Below are 22,851 nucleotides of genomic sequence, written 5' to 3'. Positions count from 1 at the left end.
AAACTCATGTCCATCTAGTCAGTGATGCCATCCAACCATCTCATCCTCTGTCGTCCCCTTCTCCTGCCTTCAATCTTTCCCAGCATCAGGGTCTTTTCCAATGAGCCCAAGAAAATAAGGTCTGTGACTGTTCCCACATTTTCCCCATCTATTTGCCATGAAGTGATGGGACCAGATGCCATGATCTGAGTTTTCTGAATGTTGAGCTTTAAGCCAGGTTTTTCACTCTACTCTTTCACTTTCATCAAGAGGCTCTTTAGTTCCTCTTCATTTTCTGCCATTAGGGTGGTATTGTCTATGCATCTGAGGTTATTGATATTTCTCCCAGAAATCTTGATGCTAGCTTGTACTTTATGCAGTCCGTCATTTCACATGATATACTCTGAATATAAGTTAAATAAGCAGGGTGACAATATACAGCCTTGACATATTCCTTTCCCAATTTTGAACCAGTCCGTTGTTGCATGTCCAGTTCTAACTGTTGCTTCTTGACCTGCATACAGGTTTTTCAGGAGCCAGGTCAGGTGGTCTGGTATTCCCTTCTCTTTCAGAATTTTCCACAGCTTGTTGTGATCCACACAGGCAAAGGCTTTAGCTAGGTCAGTGAAGCAGAAATAGATGTTTTTCTGGAATTCTCTTGCTTTTTCTATGATCCAACAGATATTGGCAATTTGAGCTCTGGTTCCTCTGCCTTCTCTAAATCCAGCTTCTACTTCTGGAAGTTCTCGTTTCACATACTGCTGAAGCCTCGCTTGGAGAATTTTGAGCATTACTTTGCTAGCATGTGAGATGAGTACAATTGTGTGGTAGTTTGAGCATTCTTTGGCGCTGCCTTTCTTTGGGATTGGAATGAAAACAACCTTTTCCAGTCCCGTGGCCACTGCTGAGTTTTCCAAATTTGGTGGCATATTGAGTGTAGCACTTCGACACCATCATCTTTTAGGATTTGAAATAGCTCAGCTGGAATTCCATCACCTCCACTAGCTTTTTTCCTAATGATGCTTCCTAAGGCCTACTTGAATTCATATTCCAGGATGTCTGGTTCTAGGTAAGTGATCACACCATCATGGTTATCTAGGTCATTAAGATCTCTTTTTGTATAGTTCTTCTGTGTATTCTTGTCACCTCTTCTTAATAACTTCTGCTTCTGTTAGGTCCATACAACTTCAGTTCTTTATTATTCTGTTCCATCTTTGCATGAAATGTTCCCTTGGTGTATCTGTAATATTCTTGAAGAAGTCTTTTCCATTTTATTGTTTTCCTCTATTTCTTTGCATTGGTCTCACAGGAAAACTTTCTTATCTCTCCTTGCTATTCTTTGGAACTCTGCATTCAGATGGATATATCTTTCCTTTTCTCCTTTGCTTTTCGCTTCTCTTTTTTTCACAGCTGTTTGTAAGGCCTCCTCAGTCAACCATTTTGCCCTTTTGCATTTCTTTTTTCTTGGAGATGGTTTTGATCACTGCCTCCTGTACAGTGTTACAAACCTTCATTCATTGTTCTTCAGACACTCTGTCTATCAGATCTAATCCCTTGAATCTATTTGTCACTTTCACTGTACATCATAAGAGATTTGATTTATATCATACCTCAATAGTCTAGTGGTTTTCCCTACTTTCTTCAATTTAAGTCTGATTTTTGAAGTAAGGAGTTCATGATCTGAGCCAGTCAGCTCCCAGTCTTGTTTTTGCTGACTGTGTAGAGCTTCTCCATCTTCAGCTGCAAAGAATACGATCAGTCTGATTTTGGTATTGACCATCTAGTGACGTTCATGTGTAGATTCCTGTCTGTGTTGTTGGATGAGGGTGTCTGCTATGACCAGTGCATTCTCTTGGCAAAACTGATAGCGTTTGCCATGTTCATTTTGTACTCCAAGGCCAAACTTGCCTGTTACTCCAGGTATCTCTTGACTTCCTACTTTTGCATTCTAGTCCCCTATGATGAAAAGGACATCTTTTTTCAGTGTTAGTCCTAGGAGGTCTTGTAGGTCTTCATAGAACCATTCGACTTCAGCTTCTTCAGCATTACTGGTTGGGGCATAGACTTGGATTACTATGATACTGAATGGTTTGCCTTGGAGATGAACAAAGATCATTCTGTCATTTTTGAGATTGTACCCAAGTACTGCATTTTGGACTCTTCTGTTGACTATGAGGGGTACTCCATTTCTTCTAAGAAATTCTTGCCCACAGTAGTAGATATAATGGTCATTTGAATTAAATTCACCCATTCTGCTCCATTTCAGTTCACTGATTCCTAAAATGTCACTGTTCACTCTTGCCATCTCCTGTTTGACCACTTCCAATTTACCTTGATTCATGGACCTAACATTCCAGGTTCCTGTGCAGTACTGCTCTTTACAGCATCGGAGTTTACTTCCATCACCAGTCACATCCATAATTGGGTGTTGTTTTCACTTTGGCTCAGCCTCTTCATTCTTTCTGGAGCTATTTCTCTACTCTTCTCCGGTAGCATATTAGACACTTACCAACCTGGGGCATTCATCTTTTACTGTCATATCTTTTTGCCTTTTCATACAGTTCATGGGATTCTCAAGGCAAGAATACTGAAGTGGTTTACTGTTCTGTTCTCCAGTGGATCACGTTTTGTCAGAACTCTCCAGCATGATCCACCCATCTTGGGTGGCCAGCAATCATACTTCTTGGTATTTACCCAGAGAAGAGGATAACTTAAGTTCACAAAAATACCTGTACATAGATGTTTATAAGAGCTTTATTTATAATTGCCAAAACTTGGAAGCCACCAAGGTGTCTTTCAGTAGGTAAATGAATAAATAAACTCTAGTATATCCAGTCAATGGAATATTATTCAGTATAGAATAATGAGATATGAAGCCATGGGGGAACCTTAAATGTGTATTGATAAGTGAAAGAAGTCAGTCTGAAAAGGCTATACCCTATATGGTTCCAAATATGTGACATTCCAAATATGTGACATTCTGGAGACAGTGAAAAGATCAGTGGTTATCAAGGGTTGAGAGGGAAGATGAAGAGAAAGACAAGAGATTTTTAGGGCAGTGAGACTACTCTGTATGATACTATAGTGGGGGATAAATACCATGATTCATTTGTCAAAACCAAAAAAGTGTACAACATAAAGAGTGAAGTATAAATGTAAACTATGAACTTTAGTTAATAATACTGTATCAATATTTGTTCATCAGTTTTCAGGAATGTGCCACACCAATGCATGATGTTAATAATAGGGGAAACTCGGTGAATAGGGGTGAGTATATGGGAATAAAAGTTCTTTCTTTCTGCTCATTTTTCCATGATCCTAAGACTGCTTTAAACCTTAAAGTCTTATTTTCTTTTGGAAAAACACCATAATGGGAAAAAGTAATCATTTGGATGTATTGTCATTTTAAAACTTGTATTCATCAAAAGAAATTATTAAGAGAATGAAAAGGCAAGACACAAAATGGGAAAAGGTATTTTATGTATATAAATCACACAGTGAACTCATATCCAGAGTGTGTAAAGATTTCTTGTAACTCAATAAGAAAGAAATTGACTCAGTTTTTTTTTTAAAGAAAGTCTTAATGATATGAACAGAAGTATGAAAGAGTATATGCAAATGGTCAGTGAACATGAAAATGTGTTCAACATCATTAGTTATCGGGAAAATTCAAGTTGAAAACATAACAGAATATCTCTACACACATCCCAGAAAGGCTAAAATTTAAGAGGTGGATGATACAGATTTTAGGATATAGAGCAACAGAAACTCCTGCAGTGCTTGAGAATGTGAACTGGTAAAACTACTTTTGAAATTTTGTTGCCAGTTAAATTAAGCATATGTCCACCCTGTGATTAAGCAATTCAACCCGTAGGTGGAAATCCAAAAGAAATGCATACATCTGAGGATGAAAGATAATTACAAGAATATTCTCAGTACATTATTCTTAATAGCACCAAACTGGAAGCAACCCAAATGTCTATTAACAGTAGAATGGACAAATTAAGTGCGGCATGCATTGCTATGTAGCAATGTAAAGAACTCTATCTGTGTGCAGCATGGATGTATCTCAAAAGATGTAACATTTAGCAACTAAAAGATTACATACTATAGCATCTCATTTATATAAATTTCAAAAATAGGCAACCTAAATTTATGGTAAGAGAAATCTGTATAGTGATGCCTTTCAGGACAGGAGCACAGAGTAAGCCTCTGTAGTACTGGTAATGTTCAACTCCTTGCTTGTATGATAATCAAGTTATAAACTTAAGATGTGTGCATTTTTTGGCCCACGTGTCAAATTTAGATAAGGAAAACAAAATATTTATGGTTGTCTAAATCAGCCAACCATAAATTAAAGCCACAAAAGTTCCTAGGTTACTTTTCATCCTATCTTTGCAATAAAGATGGAATTATTTCTTCAACATAACCAGTCAGATGGGGTCACACTACTTGAATCTTGAAGCTAACATATAATGATCTCTAATTTCTAAGACTCCAAGCTATGGTTCTTAACTCTAAGATAAATGACAAGGACTTTCTCATACCATGTTTCACTCTTACTTAAGCAATCCAATGTACTTCTTGAGCCCCACAAGTTATTAATAATAATAGCTAATATTTTATGGATCCTTACTGTGCACCAGTACCATAATGAACACTTGCATGCAGTAACATATTTATGAGTCTCCTACTAACCTTAAGAGATAGATACTACTAAGCTACTTTACAGATGAGAAAATAAGCTGAGAAAACTTAATAAAATTTTCCAAGGTCATTGTATCAGTAATCTTAGTTATACTTAAAAAAAGCCAACAGTTGAAGCAGAAAAGAAGGTGTTAAAAGGTGACTAGATAACTCCTGGAGTTGCCAGCGTGGACAGGTTCAGGACAATGCAGCCGTGGACAGTACTCCAGATCCAAGACATAGATAGTTGATGGTCAGCTCTGGACAGTGTGATCTACTCTGCACGCCCTGGAACCTGGACGCAGCCAGCAGTAGGACTGCCCTGCTGGGGCTTGCTCTGACTGCTGCCAGTGTTGCACCAGAAGGATGACCCTCTACTCCTCCTGCACCAATCACGTGAAGAGCACACAATTCATGCCCTGGGGCAAAAAGGGGGATTTATGCACACTTCTAAAATCACAAGTCCAGGGGTAGTGAGCAGGGATTTGAGCCCAGCCAGCTTGGCCCCAACATCCAAGGGCTCAACTGCCATGCTAGGCTGCCTCCAAATGAGTGATGGGAGTTTATCATTTTAAGGACCAGGGAAGGCAAACAAGTATCAAAATGGCCAGCAGCACCCCCGTGCCACCATATCCTGTAGATCAGAAAGCGTCAACCACTTGCTGCTTGACTAATTTAGAAAGACAGGGTAAAACTACTCATATGCGATGTGGGCTTCTGAAATCACCAAGTGCTTTAATGAAGGCAGGTTGGGAGGATCTGGTATGCCAACTCATCAAGAGTTGTCGCTGCCCCATGTGGGGCCATGTGGCTGCATGCTGACTCAAACTGGTGGTGGGGGGGGGGGGCGTGCCTCTGAATCATCAAAACCACATCCTGCCCCTCCCTCATTTTTTCCCCTGGAAGCTGCCCATCAGTTTTCTTGCTGAGATCTCCACCCAAAGCATGGGGAGCAGGTATTTGCACCAAATGTCTGTGAATGTCTAAGAAGTCCCATTTTCCAGGAACATTTGGCCCTGGTTGTCTCAGTGGCATCTATGTGTGAAGTTACTATGACTAAGTGTGAAACTGATAGTCTGTGCATGAAGACTCAGGGCTCAATTCAGGTCATTTGTTTAGTTTCCACTGTTTTGGTGGACACACACCAGCACGTAACATCACATATGCTTGCCTTCAACCATTTTTTATTGCTTATTTGACCTAAAAGAAAATTCTCAATCACAATGCCAGCTAGATAGTAACTGGGGAGAAATATGTTCTTTTTGAGAATGGTGTCACAGACACACATTCATTATGGCCAAAGACTAAGCAGGCATCTCATCCTGCTCTGATTCATTTTAGAAAAACATGTGGTAGGCAATTCATAATCCTTGCCCATTTACTTTCAAACACAGAGTAAGAGGAAAGGGCAATTTTCTGTCTCTCTCTTCTTTTTTCTGTAAAGGCATTTTACTAAAATTAGTATCTGTTGGGGCTTTTGGGGTTTTGTTTTGTTTGGGGTTTTTGGGGTTTCCACTGAAGGTAGTAGTGGGAGTTAGGATTAGAGAGGCTGAAAAGTCATCAGTTGATGGAGGAATTTGAAAGTTCAGATGAAGGAGTCAGAACTTTACTCTGTAGGCAGCAAGTAATCCATAGAAGTTTTTAAATTTTATTTTTAAGTCAAATACAACAAATCAAAAAATGTGGAAGTCAGATGCAAATTTAATCTACAAAATGACAAGGCAAAATTTGTGTGACCAGCACATGTGACAGGATGGAGGTGGTAGCTAACATTATAGTGGTCATCATTTTGTGATTTATTAATGTATCAAATCAACAGATTATACACGTTAAACTTATACAATGGTATAAGTCAATTACATCTCAACAAAGCTGGAAATAAAAAAGAAAAGAGAAATAGAAGACTGCCAGCACCTCAGAAAGTTTCTTAGTGACTTTTTTTTTTAAAATTATGAGAATACAGAAAAGCATGAAACACATACATTCGGTTTAACATGTCATTACCATCAAGGTCAAAAAGTCTAAGGTCAATCACATCCTAAAGTCTCCTTGAATTCACCTCCTCAATCACAACTCCCTACCTCCTCCCCCACCCATGGTAATCACTAGCCTAACATATGGGGAAATCATCTTATTTTCTTGCTTTTCTTTATGGTTTTACCCCCTAGGTATGCATCCCTAAATAAGGTAGCATACTTTTGCCTTTTTTGAACGTAGTTTAAATAGAATCATACGTTTTGTTTTCTTGGTTTTTTGCTTCTTTTGCCCCGCAGTATTTTTTGAGCGTCATCTATGTTGATATATGTGTTTAATAGTCTTTTGCTTTCTTTATTGTAAATAAATTCTTTATTCATGCTATAGTTGTTACACAATTGGGTTGTTTCCAGCTTGGGGCTATTACAGTGCTGTGGCATACTTGTATGTGTGTATTGGGTATATCTGTGTCCGTGCATAATAGAAAAGAGAATTAGGGAGATCTGTCTATAAGTATTCATAGTATAAAGCTGAACTCAGGAAGAGAAGAATTAAGGAGGGGGGAGAGTTAGTTGGAAGCTCAATTGTATAATATTTAATATTTGAACTTGGTGATTAACGAAAGGAGTAACAGACAATAGATTCCTAGCAGTTCACAAGTAGAAGGTATGTTCATTTACAACTTTCAGAGATACTATTAAATTTCCTTTTTAAAAGGCTTTGTCAGTGTACACTCTTACCAAAGAGTTTCTGTATGGATAAGAATGCCCATTCCTCTTTATATTTGCTAACTTTTAATAGTATCCAAAACTATCAGAAAAAGTTAAAATCTCAAATTTTGTTTTCTTAGTTATTAATGAGTTTGAACATTTTCATATACATTTTTCATCACACTGTTGTATTTTGTGTTGTTGTTGTTCTTCAGTAACTCAGTTCATTTCACTTCAGTTCAGTCGCTCAGTCGTGTCCAACTCTTTGTGACCCCATGAATCGCAGCACACCAGGCCTCCCTGTCCATCACCAACTCCTGGAGTTCACTCAGACTCACGTCCATCGAGTTGGTAATGCCATCCAGACATCTCATCCTCTGTCGTCCCCTTCTCCTCCTGCCCCCAATCCCTCCCAGCATCAGAGTCTTTTCCAATGAGTCAACTCTTCGCATGAGGTGGCCAAAGTATTGGACTTTCAGCTTCAACATCACTCCTTCCAATGAACACCCAGGACTGATCTCCTTTAGGATGGACTGGTTGGATCTCCTTGCAGTCCAAGGGACTCTCAAGAGTCTTCTCCAGCACCACAGTTCAAAAGCATCGATTCTTTGGCACTCAGCTTTCTTCACAGTCCAACTCACACAACTCTCATCTCCATACATGACCACTGGAAAAACCATAGAATTGACTAGACAGACCTTTGTTGGCAAAGTAACGTCTCTGCTTTTTAATATGCTATCTACATTTGTCATAACTTTCCTTCCAAGGAGTAACGGTCTTTTAATTTCATGGCTGCAGTCACCATCTATAGTGATTTTGGAGCCCAAAAAAATAAAGTCTGACACTGTTTCCACTGTTTCCCATCTATTTCCCATGAAGTGATGGGACCAGATGCCATGATCTTCATTTTCTGAATGTTGAGCTCTAAGCCAACTTTTTCACTTTCCTCATTCACTTTCATCAAGAGGCTTTTAGTTCCTCTTCACTTTCTGCCATAAGGGTGGTGTCATCTGCGTATCTGAGGTTATTGATATATCTCCTGGCAATCTTGATTTCAGCTTGTGCTTCTTCCAGTCCAGCATTTCTCATGATATACTCTGTGTGTAAGTTAAATAAGTAGGGTAACAATATACAGCCTTGACGTACTCCTTTTCCTATATGGAACCAGTCTGTTGTTCCATGTCCAGTTCTAACTGTTGCTTCCTGACCTGCATATAGGTTTCTCAAGAGGCAGGTCAGGTGGTCTGTATGCCCATCTCTTTCAGAATTTTCCACAGTTTATTGTGATCCACACAGTCAAAGGCTTTGGCATAGTCAATAAAGCAGAAATAGATGTTTTTCTGAAACTCTCTTGCTTTTTTGATGATCCAGTGGATGTTGGCAATTTGATCTCTGGTTCCTCTGCCTTTTCTAAAACCAGCTTGAACATCTGGAAGTTCACGTTTCATGTATTGCTGAAGCCTGGCTCAGTCGTGTCCACATCTTTGTGACCCCATGGACTGCATCATGCCAGGCTTCCCTGCCCTTTACCATCTCCTGGAGTTTGCTCAAACTCATGTTGATTGAGTCAGTGATGCCATGCAACCATCTCATCCTGTGTCATCCCCTTTTTGCCCTGCCTTCAATCTTTCAGCATCAGAGTCTTTCCCGATGAATTGGCTCTTCACATCAGGTGGCCAAAGTATTGGAGCTTCAGTTTCAGCATCAGTCCTTCCAATGAATATTCAGGGTTGATTTCCTTTAGGATTGACTGGTTTGATATCCTTGCAGTCCAAGAGATTCTCAAGAGTCTTCTCCAGCACCACAATTCAAAAGCATCATTTCTTCAGTACTCAGCCTTCTTTATTGTCCAACTTTCACACCCATATATGACTACTGGAAAAAATAGCTTTGACTATATGGACTTTTATCAGTGAAGTGATGTCTCTCTTTTTCAATATCCTATCTAGGTTTGTCATAGCTTTTCTTCCAAGGAGCAAGTTTCTTTTATTTCATGGATACAGTCACCATCCACGATGATTTTGAAGCCCAAGAAAATAAAATCTCTCACTGTTTCCACATTTTCCCCATCTATTTGCCATGAAGTGACGGGACCCGATGCCATGATCTGAGTTTTTTGAATGTTGAGTTTTAAGCCAGGTTTTTCACTCTCCTCTTTCACCTTCATCAAGAGGCTCTTTAGTTCCTCTTCATTTTCTTCCACAAGGGTGGTATTATCTGTGCATCTGAGGTTATTGATATTTCTCCCATAAATCTTGATGCTTGATTATACTTTATGCAGTCTGGCATTTCACATGATGTACTCTGCATACAAGTTAAATAAGCAGGGTGACAAAATACAGCCTTAACATATTCCTTTCCCAGTTTTGAACCACTCCATTGTTCCATGTCCAGTTCTAACTGTTGCTTCTTGACCTGGATACAGGTTTCTCAGGAGGCAGGTCAGGTGGATTGGGATTCCCATCTCTTTAAGAATTTTCCACAGTTTGTTGTGATCCACACAGGCAAAGGCTTTAGCTAGGTCAGTGAAGCAGAAGTAGATGTTTTTCTGGAATTCTCTTGCTTTTTCTATGATCCAACAGATATTGGCAATTTGAGCTCTGGTTCCTCTGCCTTCTCTAAATCCAGCTTCTACTTCTGGAAGTTCTCGTTTCACGTACTATTGAGGCCTGGCTTGGAGAATTTTGAGCATTAGTTTGCTAGCATGTGAGATGAGTACAATTGTGTGGTAGTTTGAGCATTCTTTGGCGCTGCCTTTCTTTGGGATTGGAATGAAAACAACCTTTTCCAGTCCCGTGGCCACTGCTGAGTTTTCCAAATTTGGTGGCATATTGAGTGTAGCACTTCGACACCATCATCTTTTAGGATTTGAAATAGCTCAGCTGGAATTCCATCACCTCCACTAGCTTTTTTCCTAGTGATCCTTCCTAAGGCCCATTTGACTTCACACTCCAGGATGTCTGGTTCTAGGTAAGTGATCCCACCATCATGTTTATCTAGGTCATTAAGATCTCTTTTTGTATAGTTCTTCTGTGTATTCTTGTCACCTCTTCTTAATAACTTCTGCTTCTGTTAGGTCCATACAACTTCAGTTCTTTATTATTCTGTTCCATCTTTGCATGAAATGTTCCCTTGGTATGTGTAATATTCTTGAAGAAATCTCTAGTCTTTCCCATTCTATTGTTTTCCTCTATTTCTTTGTACTGGTCACACAGGAAAACTTTCTTATCTCTCCTTGCTATTCTTTGGAACTCTGCATTCAGATGGATATATCTTTCCTTTTCTCCTTTGCTTTTCGCTTCTCTTCTTTTCACAGCTGTTTGTAAGGCCTCCTCAGTCAACCATTTTGCCCTTTTACATTTCTTTTTCTTGGAGATGGTTTTGATCACTGCCTCCTGTACAGTGTTACAAACCTTCATTCATTGTTCTTCAGACACTCTGTCTATCAGATCTAATCCCTTGAATCTATTTGTCACTTCCACTATTTGTGTATGTATCACCTATTTATATCCTTTGCTCATTTTTCTATCAGCTGTTTCATGACTTTCTTCTTGATTGGGAGAACTCAATAAATTTTTAGTATTAATCCCTTTATTATCTCTATTGCAGATATATTTTACCTGTCCGTTGTCTCTCTTTGTTCACAGTCATTTGCTGAACATAAATTTTTAATTTGTATATATGATGGCTTTGAGCTGTCAACAGTATCCAGTTATTCAATCATATGCTGATCTTGGTTTTGCTGTAAAGGTATTTTAAGATGTAATTAAAGCCCCTAATCAGTTGACTTTAAGTAAGGGAGATTATTGTGGACAGTTGGTGGGGGTGGGGTGGGGGGAGGGTGTTGCTGATTCAATAAGTTGAAAAGCCTCAAAAGCAGAACAGAGGCTTTTTCCAGAAGGAGAAAATATAGTTCCAATCTACGTGTGATATTCTGTTCCTGAAGATCTGTTTTACTGATTTCAAATTTGCTTAGTCAACACCTCAAATTATACTCACACAGACATACATGCTTTCCCACTTTTCAGGTTGAACTCTGACTGATACAGTGTAAAACTTTTCCATGCTATTCATTTCATTTATAGCGTTCAGGCTTCATATCTTGCTGAGATAGGCATCATACTAAGGTGTGTAAATAATGTTCATGCAGCACTGGTAGTAATGGCTAAAAACTGAGAAGTCTTTCTTTACTCCTCTTTGCCATTCTGGAGGTATCCACTGTCAGTAAGTTGAAGGTATATTTTCCAGCCTCCTTTTTATGTAAAATACTAATATCCCACAGCTCATTAATAAAAGATTAAAATCATGTGGTTGTCACAGCAGAAGCGGAAGAAACACTTCACAAAGTTCAACATTCATTTATGATTAAAGCTATCAACAAAATTGGTATAGAGGGAACATAGCTCAATACAATAAAGTCTATTTATGGCAGACCCACAGCTAACATCATACTTAATGACGAAGAGCTGAAAGTTTTACCTCCAAGGTCAGGAACAAGACAGCAAAGCCCACTCTCACTAGTTTTATTCAGCATAGTATCGGAAGTCCTAACCATAGCAATCAGACAAGAAAAAGAAAGGAAAGGTATCCAGATTAGAAAAGAAGATGTAAAGTTGTCACTGTTTTCAGATAACACAATTCTATATACTGAAAAATCCTTAAGAACCACCAGGAAACTGTGAAAACTAATGAATGAATTCAGTAAAGATGCAGAATCCAAAATTCAGAAATCTGTTGCATTTTGATACACTAGTGAAGAGCTATCAGAAAGAGAAATAAAAACAATTCCATTAAAATTATATTAAAAATAAAATGCCTTGGAATATATATTTCACCAAAGAAGTGAAAGCTCTGTACTCTGAAAACTATAAAACATTAATGAAAGAAACTGAAGATGACACAAATCAATGGGAAGACATACCATGCTTGGGTATCAGAACATTAATGTTGTTAAAATGTCCATAATTCCCAAAGCCATGAATAGATTCAATGCAATCCCTAGCAAAATATCAATGGCATTTTCCCCATAACTAGAGTAAAAAAAATTAAAATTTTTAATGGATCTACAAAGATCCTGAATAACCAAAGCAATCTTGAGAAAGAAAAACAGAGCTGGAAGTATCATCACATTTCCAGACTTCAAATTATACCAGGAAGCTACAGTAATAGCAGTATAGAACCAACACAAAAAAGAGACACATAGATCAGGAGAACAGCATGGAGAGCCCAGAAAAAAAAGTTACACACATGGTCAATTAATCTGTGATACAGGAGGCAAGAATATAAAATGAGTAAAGAAGACAACTTCTTCAATACTTGGTATTGGGGAAACTGGATAGCTACATGTAAAAGAATGAAACTAGACCATTCCTCAGACCACATACAAAAATAAAATGGATGAAAGACGTAAATGTAAGACCTGAAACAACTAAAACTCACAGAAGAAAACTGAGTTTTCTTAATTAATATGCCTTTGATATTAATCTTAACAGTATATTTTGGATCTGACTTCTTAGGCAAGGGCAACAAAAGCAAAAATAAACAAATGGAACCTAATCAACCTACTGAATGGGAGAATATATTTGCAAATACCATGTCAGATAAAGGGTAATATCCAAAATATTGGGGGGATTAATGAAATGTTTTGGAATTAGTAGGGTTGGTGTGCTACTCTGTGAATACACTGAAAACCACTGACTATTATACTTTAAATAGGTGAAGTGTATGAATATGAACTATGTCACAACAAATTTGCTATTAAAATTAAGTGAGAGAGTGGATGGCAGAAATAGTAGCTAGCCATACCTCTACGGGAAGTGGAATGGGATAACAGTAAAGATGCTCTGTTGTTGGGTATGTGGAAACTGGTTAACTGACAATCAAGTCTTTATTGTATAAAGCTCAAAGATTTCCAGATTTCTCTCCTGTAGCCCCAAGCCTCAAATTGAATTTAATATAGCACAATTCAGTATAACCAAAGCTTTGGATCATTCTCTGGGAGTGGTGGCAGACTAGAAGACTGAACAAGATCATGCCTAAAAATCAGGGATGGGCTAGTGTTTTGGACAGAGGTACTAGACAAGCTAAAAGGCAAGAAATCGCGAACAGTTGCCATCTCTGAATTGCAGCTGTACCTGCAAGCCAGAGAGCGTCCACAGTGGCTCCCCACTGAAAAGACTGCCCGTCAGTAGTAATGATGGTGTGCCTACTGTGGGCCACACACTGTGCTCGGTGCTGGAGATGCAACAGTGAGCAAGGCAAGTTCTCTGCTTCTGGGAAGTTCCCAGCAAAATAAACACAAATAATTAACAGGCAAATGCTGTAATGGAGGTCTGCCCCAAGTGCGGAGGGAGCAGAGCAGGGGCACGGCGGGCTGGAGGAGTAAAGCTGAGAAAAATTCTTGTGAAGGTGACCTACCTGCTGGGTCTTGGGAAATGAACAGAAAATGCCTGCAGTGCCCTCTAGGCATTTTTACGCATGTAAAATTCTCGTTATGCTATTATACAGTGTTTATATATACCATTATCTAAAAATGAAGCAGAACCAAATAAATACCAAAAAGGCACTAAATATGCCAAAAAGCTACTCAGAGAATAATAGACATGTGTATGTGGTTTGAGGCATTTACAGGCATTCTTTATCCTGCCCTTTTTTAATAAGAACACAGATAATTAACAAAATCATCTATTGTCGACCCTAATTTATCTGCTAATCATTAAGGCTTTTCTGCTCTGTTTTGCTTTATCAAACAACAGACTCATTTCTGTATGAAAGACCGGGCTGAACCATAAAATCACTTAATTGTAGAAACAGAAGCAACTCCAGTGTGTCCTCTGTGCATCTCAAGTTTAGGCCTGGCTGGGTTTAATTACTCCTGGTTTAAGTTTTTTCTTTTCTTAAAATAGTTGAGAAGGATTTTCCGCAACTTTCCCTCATAGTCTATCTCTGTCATCTGTGGTCTCAGCTGTCAGCTGTTAAGTGAAACAAAGTGGAGTTTTAATGTGCATTTACAAATGAAAACAAACTGGCAACCCAAAAGAACACTCAAAAGCTATGGGGATGGGATTCCTCAAAAGCCTGAATTCCTCTGAAATTGGAGCTTATCAGCAAATGGCCTGTGAACTCATTTTGGCCCTCAAATATTTTAAATACTCCATCTCTGAATGAGCAAAGGGCTTTATCTCAATATTTGTCAAACAATTACAAAGACACCCTACCATTTGATTTCTAGGCTGCCATCTCCCGCTGTGTTAAAACTGCAATTTTTGCTGTCATTTGGGTGGGAAAAGGGCAGAATCATGATATCAGGAAGAAAAGTTTTACTTTAGGAAAAAAATAAAAAACTCTCCCCTCACAGAAGAGAGTTTTCTTTTTTCCCATCCTTGGTCTTTATTGCAAATATCCTAGCAGTCGACAGACACTCTTTCTCACCTACTATGCCTGGTTATGGGGCTTCCCAGATGGTACAGTGGTAAAGAATCCACCTGGCAATGCAAGAGACATGGGTTCAGTCCCTGGGTGGGGAAGATCCCCTGGAGTAAGAAGGAGTAACCCACTTCAGTATTCTTGCCTGGAAAGTTCCATGGATGGAGAAGCCGGGCAGGCTACAATCTGTGGGGTCGCAAAAGATTCGGACACGACTGAGCGCAGGCATGCACACACGCACGCCCACGCACACACACTCCTACCTGGTTACACTTTAAATTAGCCAAATGGATTTACTACTTATGTTTGTGGATTCTGTGTTTTTGTGTAGCTAACAGCGTAACAGATTTTGTTTGCTGTTCATTAAGCATGACTTTACAGTGTTTAGAATTTTTTATTGGACTATAGATAATTTATGTTCAATGTTGTGTTCATTTCAGGTGTACAGTAACGTGAATCAGCTGTACATATACACACATCTAGTCTTTCTTAGATTCTTTCCCATATAGGTCATTGCAGAGTATTGAGTAGAGTTCCCTGTGCTGTAAATAGGTCCTTATTAGTCATCTACTTTATATACAGTAGTGTGTTTGTGCCAATCCCTATCTCCCAATTGATTCCTCCCGCCCTTTCCCCTCTGGTAACCATAGGTTGTTTTTTTTTGTTTTTTTTTTTTTTGTTTGTTTATAGGTTGTTTTCTACAATAGTGACTCTAGTTCTGTTTTGCGAATAATTTCATTTGTACCATTGTTTTAGAGTCTGCATATAAGCAATATCATTTGATAATCTGTCTGACTTCACTCAGTATGACAATCTCTAGGTTCATCCCTGTTGCTGAAAATGGCATTATTGCATCATTTTATGGCTGAGGAATATTCCATTGTATACATATACCACAGCTTCCTTATCTGTTCATCTGTCAATGGACCTTTAGGTTGTTGCTTCTGTGTCTTGGGTATTGTAAATAATACTGCTATGGACATTGGGGTGCATGTGTATCTTTTTGAAGTATGGTTTTCTCTTGATATATACTCGAGTGGGATTGCCGTATCATATGATAGCTCTATATTTAGTTTTTTAAGAGACCTCCATACTATTCTGCAGAGTGGTTATACCAGTTTACATCCCCACTAACAGTGTAGGAAGGCTCCCTTTTCTCTCTCCCTTCTCTGCCATCTCTTCCCTCTTTCCCTTCTTCTCCACATCCTCTCTAGCATTTATTGTTTGTAGACTTTTTGGTGATGGCCATTCTGACTGGTGTGAGCTGATCCCACACTGTAGTTTTGATTTTCGTTTCTAATAATTAGTGATGTTGAGCATCTTTTAACGTACTTTTTGGCCATCTATATATCTTCTTTGGAGAAATGTCTGTTTAGATCTTCTGCCCATTTTTCAATTGAATTGTTTGTTTTTTTTCATATTGAGCTGCCCGAGCTGTTTGTATATTTTGGAGATTAATCCCCTGTTGGTTTCTTCCATGTACTTTCTTAAGATTTAGTCCTTGCTTTAATTCCTTTAAACTCTTTCAACATCTACTCCCTCCAAGAGAATAGGCTTTGTTATGCTAAAAAAAAAAAAAAAAAAAAACCCTCCATATCATTGAAATGTAGGATGAATTTTGAAGGTATCCAGAGATTCTTGTAAGTGTTTTCCCCAATATAATTTTGCCACAAAATGGGATCAGAACAATTTTGGGCTTAAGTTAGTACTGAAAATTTACAGAGTTTACTGACTGTCTACTAGTGGCATGTAATAACTGGAGGACAACGGAGTCGCTAGTTGTACGTGAGCAATTTCCTAATGGGCACAAAAGCAGAATATTATTTCTTCTCAAAGGAAAAGTTAATTGCATATGACACCTAAGAACTGAGCAGAGAATCTGGGTGGAGACCCAGCTGGGGACGAGCAGGCCTGTGGCCTCCACCTCCGCCAGTCCTTCTCCCCAGGCCCAAGACCCTGGCCAGCTCTAGTCCAGCCACTTTCCAGGAGCCTGTGTGCCAGCAGCTTGGAAATCAGAACTTCTCCCGGAGGAAATCACGATCAAGAAGTTAGTTCATCCTGGCCAGCTCAGCCAGTTAGCCTCCTCCCTTGAGTCCATGCTCTCTTAGAAGTGTGGTCAGTGCAGAGCATGGTGACTCCTTTCAAAGAGGGCTCACCCCAGGGTGCTACCATTTCCAATCTTATGGTGGAAACAAACCTGAGAAAAAGCAACAGAGTTCCAGAAGAAAAAAAAAAAAAAACATCTATTTCTGCTTTATTGGCTATGCCAAAGCCTTGGAATGTGTGGATCACAATAAACTGTGAAAAATTCTGAAAGAGATGGGAATAGCAGACCACCTGACCTGCCTCCTGAGAAATCTGTATGCAGGTCAGGAAGCAACAGTTAGAACTGGACATGGAACAACAGACTGGTTCCAAATAGGAAAAGGAGTACATCAAGGCTGTATACTGTCACCCTACTTATTTAACTCATGCAGAGTACATCACGAAAAATGCTGGGCCGGATGAAGCACAAGCTGGAATCAAGATTGCCAGGAGAAATATCAATAACCTCAGATATGCAGATGACACCACCCTTATGGCAGAAAGTGAAGAAGAACTAAAATGCCTCTTGATGAAAGTGAAAGAGGAGAGTGAAAAAGTTGGCTTAAAGCTCAACATTCAGAAAACTAAGATCATGGCATCCGGTCCCATCACTTCATGGCAAATAGATGGGGAAACAGTGGAAACAGTGGCTGACTTTATTTCTTGGGGCTCCAAAATCACTGCAGATGGTGATTGCAGCCATGAAATTAAGACACTTACTCCTTGGAAGGAAAGTTATGACCAACCTAGGCAGCATATTAAAAAGCAGAGACATTACTTTGCCAACAAAGGTCCATCTAGTCAAAGCTATGATTTTTCCAGTGGTCATGTATGGATGTGAGAGATGGACTATAAACAAAGCTGAGCACCGAAGAATTGATGCTTTTGAAGTGTGGTGTTGGAGAAGACTCTTGAGAGTCCCTTGGACTGCAAGGAGATCCAACCAGTCCATCCTAAAGGAGATCAGTCCTGGGTGTTCATTGGAAGGAGTGATGTTGAAGCTGAAACTCACAATACTTTGGCCACCTGATGTGAAGAGCTGACTCATTGGAAAGGACCCTGATGCTGGGAAAGATTTGAGGGCAGGAGGAAAAGGGGATGACAGAGGATGAGATGGTTGGATGGCATCACTGACTCATTGGACATGGGTTTGGGTGGACTTCAGGAGTTGGTGATAGACAGGGAGGCCTGGCATGCTGCGGTTCATGGGGTCACAAAGAGTCAGACACGACTGAGCGACTGAACTGAACTGAAACCTGAGAAATGGTCAATTGAGGTGGACTCATCCTGAACAGTTTTAGAACACCTTGATCCATCATCCATTCTTTAGACAAGTTTATACGTGGCTTGTCCAACTGTGCAGTGGGAAATTGAGTTTTGCAGACCATGGTGGCCATGAGGAGCCCATCAGAGAGCAGCATGGCAGACCGATCAAGGGGTAGAGCTCTAGACCCAACTGTACATTCGTGCGAAAATGACCTAACGTCTCTGAGCCTCAGTACCTTCATCCATAAAATGGGGATAATAATAGTACTTACTCATAGGTGAGTGGTTTTAAAGAATGAGTGAGTTAATATAAGTGCTTAGAATAGTGCCGAAAGTGAAAGTGAAAGTGAAATCGCTCAGTCGTGTCCGACTCTTTGCAACCCCATGGGCTGTAGCCTACCAAGCTCCTCTGTCCATGGGATTTTCCAGGCAATAGTCCTGGAGTGGATTGCCATTTCCTTCTCCAGGGGATCTTCACGACCCAGGGATCGAACCCAGGTCTCCCGCATTGTAGACAGAGACTTTACTGTCTGAGCCACCAGGGAAGTCCTGAATAGTGCCTAATACATGGTGAATGCCACAAAAATATTTGCTATTGTTATTTTTTGAGCATGGCCAAAATAGATATCTAAAAGATAGGTATCTAAAAGTCAGTCTGATATAATTAAAAACAAATAAAATACACTTAGACTTTGACTGGATTTCTTTAGACTGCTGGCTATATTACAGCATGCAGCACATATTTGATTATTGTTCAAGAGCAACTATTCACACACTTCTCAAGCTGGTCTTAACACAAGTTTATTCCAGAAGATGTTTGTGAGGTGCCCAGAATATTTTTTTTTCCTGCAGCAGACAAATTTGTTTGTTCCTCCATTAAACAAAATGTAATGGATTTCTTGAATCCAGAACTTCTCAGTCTTTCAGATGATATGTGCTTTATGAAACCCAGGAGAGAGCTTTTCTATGCATGGTTTATCAAGTGTAATTGAGTGCAGACCCTTTGTTCTTAGAGTTCTGGTACATTCACCATCTTCCCCAAACTGTGTTCCCAAGGGGATGCTTGCTACTTGGCAACAGACAGAAAGACTATTACTGTTAAGTAACATTGAAGTCATGCCTTCCTAATTCCTAAATGGCATGAACAAGCCATATCACACTGGAAAAAAAACTCTGGAAGTGTGCAAATCAATGTGTGGCTTATAGATTCAGAGACTTCAAAGACCAGTAAAATCAACTGTGTCCGACTCTTTGCGACCCTTTGGACTGTAGCCCACCAGGTGCCTCTGTGCACGGGATTTCCCAAGCAAGAATACTGAAGTGGGTTTCCATTTCCTTCTCCAGGGGATCTTCCTGACCCAGGGATTGAACCGATGTCTCCTATGTCTCCTGCATTGCAGGGAGATTCTTTACCCATTGAGCCACTGGAGAAGTCCCACTAAAATCAATAGGTTGGCACAATTTCACCTTGCCAAGAAAGATCACTGACATAAATTGTCATTTACTGTTACCATTGTTTCATTAAAAAAAAAATTTAACAACCAAAAAAGTGAAGGAATAATTTAAGAGTAAAGGACAGTTATCGAAATTGAATATATCTAGCTATAATAAAAATTCACTACCTTATTTGCATTTTTGTCCTTTTGCCTTGTATCAGGGAAAACTTGGTCTGTTATCTGAGAATCACTGATGTTTACAGCAGCACATGGAACCTGTCAAATTAACCCTGAGTATTTCAGACGGGTTTTATTTTGCCAAAGATGGCTTCTTTCTTATTTATTGGCCCCACTGGTCACTGTTACAGAGTCCTACATGTCTGGGTGGTTATCACATATATGTCTGGATATTATCATCATGCAGAAATATGGTACTTTAAAAAAATAATTGTATTTATTTAGTTTTGGCTGTGCTGGGTCTTCATCGCGGCATGGGCTTTTCTCTAGCTGTGGCGGGTGGGGGCTACTCTCTAGTTGCGGTGCATGTGTTTTTCATCGTGGCATCTTCTCTAGTTGCAGAACACAGGCTCCAGGGCGTTCCGGCTTCAGTCGTTGCAGCCCGTGGGCTCAATAGTTACGGCTCCCAGGCTCTGGAGCACAGGCTCAGTGGTCGTGGCGAATGGGCCCAGTTGCTCCATGGCGTGCGGGGTCTTCCCACATCAGGTCAAACCCAGGTGCCCTGAATTGACAGATGGGCTCTTCACCACTGAGCCGGGCTCTTCACCACTGAGCCTAAGGGAAGCCCGAAACGATGCTTGTATCTTGCTGGTGTGTTAGGAACCCTGAGGCAGTGGATACACCACTGCAGGCATACTGCTGCCCTGTAAACACATCTCCATGCTTCTCTGGGCATCTTCTTCAAACTCACAGCTATATCCTCTGGAAATCCCTTCTGTAATGAATGAACACCCTCTCTTCTCTCAGACTCTCTGAATGTATACCACCTTGCTCTAATTAAGACACGATTCTCCCTTGCAGTCTCTCAAGTAGAAGTTACTCATTTCCCCCAACTCCATCAGGGCTAGAAGGGGCCAGTGTCTTCTTTATTCCCCAGTGCAACTTCCAGATCCTTCTTGCTCCACTTGTGTACACAAACTGCCTGGAACCCTCTCCTCTCAGACGTTGGGAGTACTCCCTGCTCCTGGTTTCCTCCTGGCTCTTGTTCCTTAGATTCCTTCAGTGTCCTTCCCTCACCACCCCGTCACATGTGGCATTCCTCGGTTTGGACCCTACTCTCTTTCACTTGACACTCTTTCCCTAAAATTTCTCATTCAATTCCATAATGAAAGTAGAAGTCTTCGTTGCTCAGTCACTCTTTGCCACCCCCTGGCCTGTAGCCCGCCAGGCTCCTCTGTTCATGGGATTTCCCAGGCAAGAATACTGGAGTGGGCTGCCATTTCCTCCTCCAGGGGATCTTTCCGACCCAGGAATCAAACCCATATCTCCTGCACTGCACGCAGATTCTTTACCATCTAACCCACCAGGGAAGCCCAATCCAATAGTATCAATTACCATCTATTTGCTAATGAGTCTCAGATTTTTACCTCTGGTCCAAAACTCTTCTGGGCTTCAGACTTACATCCTCCTCCTCCTCCTCCTTCCCTGCGTATCCCACAGGTTCCTCAGTCACCCTGTGTTCCTGACTTCTCCCAGAGCCGGCGCTTCCTATTTCAGACACTGTGCCGTCATCCAGACTCTCGGTGCTGACCGCTGAGGGACATTTCTCCTTTTTTCTTCACCTTCCCCAGTCCCAGAGCCCAAACCCCATTTTCCCTGGAGCTCAGTCAAGTGAACCTTCCAAACATCTCTAAAAATCTGTCAAGACTCTTTTCCTGGACGAGCCCCTGCTCTTCTGTAAGTTACTGTCACCTCTTGACCATATAATGAGAACTCCAGCATCACCCCTTCAGTATTGTCTCCACTCTGCAGAGTGGTCTTTCTTCTCAGATCTGACTACAACATCCCCTGGTGCCCTTCAATGACTTCCCCTATTCAGACCCTTTAATGTGATGGCAGAGTCCTTCGTGATCTGGCCCATGCTTGCTTCTGAGGCCTGTGTTGTCTTCTTTCCACCCCCAATGACTCTTTCTTGTTTTTAAATTTAGTTATTTATGTATTTTTTGTTGCAGTGGGTCTTTGCTGCTGCACATGGGCTTTCTCTAGTTGCAGTGAGTGGGGACCACTCTCCAGTTGGAGTGCACGGGCTTCTCATTGCTGTGGCCTCTCTGGTTGTGGAGCACAGGCTCTAGGCACATGGACGTCAGTAGCTGCAGCATGCAGACTCAGTGGTTGGAATGTGTAGGCTCAGTAGTTACAGCTCCTGGGCTCTAGAGCACTGGCTCAATACTTACTGGTACATGGGCTTAGTTGCTCTGTGACATGTGGGATCTTCCTGCATCAGGGATCGAACACAAGTCCCCTGCATTGGCAGGCAGATTCTTATCCATTGTACCACCAGGGAAGTCTTGACTCTTAGGTCTTAAAGAAGCCACAGTCTTTTAGGATTCTAAGCCTTTGCACATGTTACTGCCTTGTGTGAAGCACTTCTCACTACATGCATATACCACCCACCACACACCTCCCTTTACCCAACTTACTGCTGCTGCTGCTAAATCGCTTCAGTTGTGTCCGACTCTGTGCGACCCCACAGACAGCAGCCCACCAGGCTCCCCCATCCCTGGGATTCTCTAGGCAAGAACACCGGAGTGGGTTGCCATTTCCTTCTCCAATGCTTACCCAACTTATTTCCCTCTTATTTCAGGCCTCACTATAGATCCCTCTTTCTCCAGGAAACTTTCCTAGATGCTTCAGCTTAATGCAGGACCACCCCCCATCTCCGCACACATAGAATGCTGTCCTTTCCCTACTGTAGAATTTCATACACAAAACAATAATTATTTGTTTATCTCCTTCACCAAACTGTAAGCTCAGGAAGACATGGACTCTGTTGTTTTTAGTAACCATTATGTCCCTTGAGCCTGTCATTTGGCTGACTCATAATAGACACTCGATAATATTTTGAATGAAACAATTAATGCAGTCGATGATTGATTTAAATGTCCTGTTTGTGGATATACCACTTAAGTCCCGAGAGACAACAGCACACCCAAAACAGGATAATTCAGGGGCAGGTGGCTTACAAAGGGATTATATACAAAAATGGCATAGAGAAGAACCACTAGTAATGATACAGTTACTGTAACTGCCCTTGGGCCAGAAGCTACTGCAGA

The sequence above is a fragment of the Ovis aries genome, chromosome 4 (assembly GCF_016772045.2).
Source record: "Ovis aries strain OAR_USU_Benz2616 breed Rambouillet chromosome 4, ARS-UI_Ramb_v3.0, whole genome shotgun sequence".
Classification (NCBI taxonomy): Eukaryota; Metazoa; Chordata; class Mammalia; order Artiodactyla; family Bovidae; genus Ovis; species Ovis aries.
This window is presented reverse-complemented; position numbering follows the sequence as displayed.